We start from the raw sequence: 8,090 nt of genomic DNA, 5'->3' as shown, positions 1-8,090 counted from the left end.
TAGGACTGCCTTTGCTGCATCCCAAAGGGTTTGGATGGTTGTGTTTTCATTTTTGTTTGTTTCCATATGTTTTTAAATTTCTTCTTTAGTGGCCTGGTTGACCCATGAATTCTTTAGTAGGATGTTCTTGAACCTCCATGCATTTGGATAAAGAGTTGGTATCCAAAATCTGTAAAGAACTTACCAAACTCAGTACCCAAAAAATAAATAATGCAGTTAAGAAATGGGCAGAAGACATGAATAGACACTTTTCTAAAGAAGACATCCATATGGCCAAAAGACACATGAAAAGATGCTCAGCATCACTCATCATCAGGGAAATACAAATCAAAACCATACCACACTGAGATACCACCTCACACCAGGTCAGAGTGGCTAAAATGAACAACTCAGGATCCAGATGCTGGTGAGGATGTGGAGAAATGGGATTTTCCCACCAGTTGGCAGGAATGCAAACAGGTACAGCCACTGTGGAAAACAGTGTGGAGGTTCCTCAAAAAATTAAAACTAGAACTACCCTACAACCCAGCATTAGCACTACTAGGAATCTATCCAAAGGATTCAGGAGTGCTGATTCTTAGGGGTACATGTACCCCAATGTTTATAGCAGCACTTTCAACAATAGTCAAATTATGGAAAGAGCCTAAATGTCCACCGACTGATGAATGGATAAAGATGTGGTGTATATATATATATATATATATATATACACACCCACATACACACAATGAAATGTTTCTTGGCGATGAAAAAGAATGAAATCTTGCCATTTGCAGCAATGTGGATGGAACTGGAAGGTATTATGTTGACTGAAATTAGTCAATCAGAGAAAGACAAATATATGTTTTCACTCATATGTGGATCTTGAGAAACTTAACAGAAGACCATGGGGGAAGGGAAGGGGAAAAAATAGTTACAGAGAGGGAGGGAGGCAAACCATAAGAGACTCAAATACAGAGAACAAGCCGTGGGTGGATGGGGGGTGGAGAAGAGGGGAAAATGGGTGATGGGCATTAAAGGGGACACTTGTTGGGATGAGCACTGGGTGTTGTATGTAAGTGATGAGCCATGGGAAACTACCCCAAAAACCAAGAGCACACTTACACACTGTATGTTAGCCAATTTGACAATAAATTATATTAAAAAAAATAAAAAAAGAGAAGAAAAAAATAAACTGGAGCATGCTTAGAATCATAGATTTCAAAAGTATTTAGATAAATTAAAGTATCATTTTGTACATTTTAAATGTTATATAAATAAACCCAGCATAATTTGAATAATGCAAAATAAAAAAAAAGAGAAGCTTAGAAGCAGCCCCAAAAAAGAGATGTTTTGGCAGAGAAGGCAAAATGTCTGAATGAATTTTGCAATTATAATAACAAAGGGGTCTATGAGAGGTGAAAATAAGAAAAAGTGACCACCATGATATCACATTATAAAGTGCTATGGAAATGTTAATTATTATTATGTTTTATTATTTTAAGTTCTTGGCATCCTGCAAGAATGGAATTCTCAACACAAAGCAGATCACCTAAATGTACAGAAAAGAGCCTATGTTGATGCTTGTGACACTTCTGATAGTCTCTTCACATAGTACCTACACCTTATTAACTCCAGGAACCTCCACTTTTCTCCCTTCTAGTCATGATCAGGTTCACGCCTTCCTGACAGCAGAGCACCACCTCCAAAGTCTCAGTGAATCTTTCTACTCCATCTTTCATCCATTTTGAACTTATTCTTCACTCTTTTTATCCTCTCTAGTCTCTATCTTTCAGCACAGTCCTAGAAACACACTCTTTCCTGATTGAACCCTAAAACAGTTTCAATGATGTCTTCACTGACATCCTGATTTGTTCACCCTCTTCACCTAGTTTGCCAATTCCCTTCTTTTAAGTAAGTATAGACTTCTGTTTTCTCTTGCAGAGAACATACAGTTTAGGTGCATTAGTAGAGAAAGCGCTTAACTATGTGGATGTATCCTATCATAAATTCATCCTCTCCTACTTGGCTAATAATGACTCTTGGGACCTGCCATTCCCACTCTTTCTATATGATGTTTAGAACCAGAAAAGCAAACTTTGGGGGACTATAGCAAAAAGAGCCATTTTCTAGTACTTTATTAGAGGCCTCTAGAAGAAAGGGATTGAAAATATTTTCTCAAAGGGGCGCCTGGGTGGCTCAGTCGGTTAAGCGTCCAACTTCAGCTCAGGTCATGATCTCTCGGTTTGTGAGTTTGAGCCCCACATCAGGCTCTGTGCTGACAAGCTCAGAGCCTGGAGCCTGCTTCAGATTCTGTGTCTCCCTCTCTGCCCCTCCCCTGCTCACAGTCTATCTCTCTCTGTCTCTCAATAATAAATAAATGTTAAAAAAATTTAAAAAAAATCATTTCTGAAAATGTGAAATTCAGATTGGTAGCAATAGAGTAATCATACTCTGTAACTAACCACAGAATGTTGGATGGGAAAAATCGATGCTCATTCATGTAATTTCATTTCTTACTAGGCATTATATTGATTGGTTAAATATGCTCACTCTACTAGCCATTTAAAATAATCTCTTCCTATTTGCATTTAATCTTTCTATTTTTATTTCATAGCTTCACTGAATTTCTTCACAAGTTCCCAGCAATTGACTTATGCCTAATCACAGCCAGGGTTCACTTTTTTGAATTTGTGCAGTTACAGAAATGCAAAGTAGAAGGCTCTGTGTCCAAATTTACTGTCCTTTGAATAATTCCATAAATCTCTTTGACTTCTTAGACCAGAGGCTGTCAGTTTGTACTGTTGGCAATTAACTGATTAATCTGTTACAGATATGTCCTGCTGGGTTAAGATTTCTGTAAGTACAATCAGGCTTGTAGGATTTCTTCCTTACTAACTTCTCACAGCAGACTTTGTCATGTTATATATAACTCATAGGTCTTGTAAGCTTCTCCTTTAGTTATTACCATATAGACTAATGGTTAGGTGCCTAGATCCTCAAGTTAGACTATGTCAACTTGAAATTCAAGTTCAGCCACTTATTGTGGGGCATCAGAGAATTAATGTATCTCTGAGTTCACTGTGATCATCTGTAAAATGGGGATAACAATAACACCACCTCTTGTGATGAAGCAGAAATGTGGTAATTCATGTAAGTGAATGAAAATATACCTTCAAGTATATATAGTAAAATATACCTTCAAGTGCCTCCTGTCTCCAGGCGACAACAGCATAAAATATGTAAACAAATGAGGAATCTTTATTTGATGAAATTTAATCTGTTATTCATGTTGCATTATTGTTCTTTCTCAAATTTTCTGTCCCCCTCAGGTAACATCCATCCCTCATTATCAGAAGGAGGAAATTTCTTAACATGTTATTTTGACAGCATAATTTACCCAGTTGGTTGTCATTATGATGATGCTTTAGATTTGTTTACAGTCGACTGTTCTAAGAGGAAGAATAGCTGGCCTATATTCTTCCTCATACATTACTGAAAAATGCTACATTCTCTTGGTGAAATTTTGTTGAATGACTGTGTAGCATACCTCTTTGTAAAGTGGAGAGTGATAAATGAAAACACTTCCTACTTATACTCTTGATTTAATTAGTTGTTAAAATAATCTCATATTGGACTTGTATTTTACTCTTAGAAAATTGGCAAAATGCTAATACATCTGGTTTAACTAGGCTAAGTTCATGTCTTATTTAACTTTGATTCCCTAGCACAAACTCATTTATTAAAATGAATGCTTATTGAATCAAGTTAAGTAGCCACACAGTAAACAGATGAACGTTGTGGTTAATAATGTGGGCCAGACTGAAATACTTTTCTTGTCGAGAAGCTTACTTTAATCACCTTATTCTCTAGCATAATATAATCATTTATTAAAATGATAGAATATTTTCCTTATATAGGAGATAGTGGTTTTGTATGCTTTTGATATCTGCCTGAGAATAAAATAGGTACTTTATCAAATTTGTTGGAGGTGTCATGAGAATTGATACGTAAGACTAGTTGTGGGAACAAATTTAAATTAAAAAATCTGCAAGAGTTCACATTTAGATATTGCCTTGTGCCCACTCTTGTTTGGGAATAATGCATCTTCAGTCTATAGAATTGTATCATGTACTTTAGGCCTAGAGAGAAACGTGATAGACCCTCTATGGAACCTGTAGAGGAATGCATTGCAATAGGGTGCTCAACCTAAATTAAATAATGATGCAGACAGTGTTGATGACCTCCATTGGAGGAAAAAGAGGGGTCAGGTGCTGCACACTAAGCACATTACTCATTATATATTAATTTAACAATCTTGGACTTTACTAATTAAATGCTTTGTAGCATATATGCCTTATTTTTTTTTTCTCAGAATTAAATATGTGCATTTTGAGGGATTTTAGCATGCTTTGGAGAGAGGAACGGCCAACTCATTTCCAGAAAATTCAGGCACCAACTGCTTTTGACCAAAAGGTATATTACTGACAAAAATTCAGCAGTCTAATCTGGAAAATCAAAATTAAGAATTCTGCTGCTGGTGAGTTGAATACATAGGTGAATAATATAAGCTACTTAGCAGCTTTGGACCTTCGCCCAACTTGGGTTTAAATACTGGAGAACTATCAATGTTATCATTTCCAGAAGTCATTCTTTTACAAATGGAGATTAGGATATGATGGAAAAATACAGTGTTGGGAGTTATCCATCAGGAAACAAAATGGAAGGTGTGTGATATCTATCCAGTGTCATGGTGAGGACTCTCCATATTACACTTCTGCCTTAAAACTTACTGTGCTAGAAACTTCACAGCAAAGATTCCAGTTTTTCATGGTGATTTTTTAGTGAAAGAGAGTGAGGTTTAGCTGCCAGTCATGTGCTTCTGGAACAACATACAATGAGATCTTTTGATGTTGTTTCCAATCATTTTCTTTAGAATACTGTTCTGTGAGATTTCATAGAAAAAGGATCCCATGATCAGATATTTGGGAAATGGTGAATATTTTATTCCCTTGTCATAAATTCATTGTGTATATATTTTTTTTACATTAGAAACTTAGAATTTCCAGAGTAAACAAAAACTTAAAAATAAAACAAAAAATCCTGCTAATTCAACAAATGCAAACATTATATATGTGTATGTGTATATGTGCATGTGTGTATATGTATATATTTATGAATTCATTTTTCACTGAACATGTGCCAATAGTTTGTGGCACTGGCTGATACTGATGTCTTGGGAAGGCTGGTCTAAGGAATTAAAAGCTGTAAATTATAAAGGAAATACTTTCAGGTGAGAAGGGATGCCTATGGTAGCCCCCTTCAACTACTCTGTATTTCCATCCAGGTAATTTAAAAAATTTTATTCCTTCCATGCTTTCATTCTTTTTCCTTTCAGTGGACTCTATACTGGGGATAAAGAAGAAAATGTCACTTACTGCTCTAGAGGAGCTTTATATTCTACTAGAAATAATTACAGTGGAACCTGGTAAAGGTGTGGTGATAACAAGAAGATATATTGGCTTCAGTTTTCTTTCTTTTTTTAAAAAGTTTAATTATTTTGAGAGAGAGAAAGATTGCACATGAGTGTGCATGAGCAGGGGGTGGGGCAGAGAGAGAGAGAGAGAGAGAGAGAGAAGCAGGCTCCCCACTGACAGAACAAAGTTCGATCTTACCAACTGTGAAGTCTTGACCTGAGCTGAAATCAAGAGTTGGGGGCTCAACTGACTGAGCCACCAGGTGCCTCGGCTTAAGTTTTCCTGATAGCAAATAACAAAAACTAAATCAAAATTAGATTCATGAAACCCAAAGGCAGAAATACAACCGGGCTTAGGAAAGGTCTAGAAAGCAGCTATATCATTTCCAATAATGCAGTGCTTTTCAGCAAAGAGTGTCTTCCTAAGCAAACATTCAGAATCTGGTCTGGATATTCACAATGAACTCTGCTGCTGGCTGGAATGAATACATATACACATACACATACACATATACAGATATACCTATGATACAAATTAAAGAAAACACACATAAGTGGTAGTTTTGTAATGCAACATGTATGGCAAGCATTGACCACAGGAAATTACTACCAGTATGTAGGGTGAAGCTGGCCTAAGACTTGTTTCCTATTAACACTGTTGCCCAGGATAAGGTTGTCAGAAGTGCTCTGACATTCTGACTTCTGAGATCTCCATCTTGCTATACAGATTTAACCATTAGCATTTGTATTATTTAATGAACATAAACATTTCAGATAAAGCCAAAACCCTCTCTATTTTAAACTCTGCCCAATCCCGTTCCCTTCACTTCTTCCCCAGAGGCAACTGCAGTCACGATCATCAGGCCATGTTCCTATACTTTTACTATTCACATATACCCACATTCATCAGGGCCCAAACTCACCCCATTCAACCCCCATCCTCATATACCCAAATCGTTTATAAGGGTAAGATTAATATTGTATTTTCCAGGGTCCCATGGAATACCTTCTCCCTCCATCTTAAGAGATCCTGAGCTGCATACAGGTGGGGTTGGGTGGGCAAAGGGACTCCTCGTTACTGATTTTAAAACTTAAAAGGTGAGAGATGTGCACACAAATCAACCAGAGACTTTCATTTATTCAGAAACCAAATAACGTGATTGAAACCAAATAATTTTATTTATGGAAAACTGGAAGAAAAAAAAACTGGGACGTTTTGCAAAAGCAATACTGCAAAATGCATGCCCGGCATGGTGACCAGGGGAAGTCACCATGCACCCTGTGGCTATGGGAAGGCAGTCCCAACTCAGTTCTTGTCGCTGTTGCCCAGGGTGAGCTTGTCAAAGAGGTACTTTGCCAAGCCATCTTCCGGGGCCCCCATCTTGCGCAGGCTGGTGATGTAGCCCCCCAACTCTGATGACCTTGACTTGCTCGTGGCTCGTGGAGGTAGTTGGTCTCCAGGAAGCTGCACAGATGGGCGTCGTTCTTGTCGGTGGCCAGCTGGTGCAGGTCGAGCAGGCTCTGGTTCACGCTCTTCTCCAGGTGAAAGGCGCACTCCATGGCGTTGAGGCCGTTCTCCCAGTTGTCGCGGTCAGGCTTCACGATGTCGCGGAGGCGGATGCGGCCCCCACGCTGGTTCTGCAGCTGCATCAGCTTCTCGGCATGCTGGCTCTCCTCGTGGGACTGGCGCTGGAAGAACTTGGAGAAATTCTCCAGGGCCACGTCGGCGCGGTCGAAATAGAAGGCCATCGACAGGTACACGTAGGAGGCGTAGAGCTCCAGGTTGATCTGGCTGTTGATGGCGGCCTCGCATTCGGGGTGGTAGTTCTGGCGCACTTGAGAGGACGGCGCGGTGGCCATGGCTGGCGGCGCTGGCACCAAGGCGAAGGCGAAGGTGGCTCAGAAACGAGGGAGGTGAGGCCGAAGGCGGTGGCGGCGGGTCCCTGGTGCCTTTTCAGAGTGGGTGAAGAGGAAGGCCAGAGGCGGGTGAGTTCCTGGGCTGGCGGCTCTGGAGCTCTGGGCTGGAACTGGAGGGTCCATCACATTACCCAGGAGTTGGATGACAGGTGAGGATCCGTTCACAGATCATTGGGGTCAGAGGGAAAGGGGCCCAGGACTGTGGAGGGCCTAGAGGCAAGGGCAGGGTAGGTGGAGCGCGAGTGCTGTTCTAGGTTCTAAGTAACCTGAGTGACAGGGTGACTCTGTGCTGAGTGTGTGGTCTCTGTAATATTTCAAAATGTCACTCATGGGGAGCCTGGGTGGCTCAGTTGGTTAAGCCTCCGACGTGGGCTCAGGTCTTGATCTTGCGGTTTGTGCGTTTGAGCCCCACATCAGGCTTTGTGCTGGCAGCTTGGAGCCTATAGGCTGCTTTGGATTCCGTGTGTCTCCCTCTCTCTCTGTCCCGCCCCTGCTTTCACGCTCTCTCTCTCTCTCTCAAAAATAAATGAACATTAAAATGAATGAATAAAGATGTTACTCACGAATGTAAGTGCAACGGTTTTGAGTTAATCACATGCATGGTTTCTTTGAACAATTTACATGAATACTGTCCTGATGTGATTGTGCATTAAATACGGTGCTTTTGTGGTATCATTGGTATATTTAGTATCATAAGGCTTTATTTGGATGGCAGCTA

General features: G+C 39.9%; 1 pseudogene; it reads right to left on the bottom strand.

The window, feature by feature from the left end:
- Positions 1 to 6,657: 6,657 nt before the first annotated feature.
- Positions 6,658 to 7,386, bottom strand: LOC125931593 (ferritin heavy chain-like; annotated as a pseudogene).
- Positions 7,387 to 8,090: the final 704 nt, after the last annotated feature.

This window comes from Panthera uncia, chromosome X, assembly GCF_023721935.1.
Source record: "Panthera uncia isolate 11264 chromosome X, Puncia_PCG_1.0, whole genome shotgun sequence".
Taxonomy (NCBI): Eukaryota; Metazoa; Chordata; class Mammalia; order Carnivora; family Felidae; genus Panthera; species Panthera uncia.
Note: the sequence above shows the minus strand (reverse complement) of the source record. Positions and strands in the feature narration are given on the sequence as shown.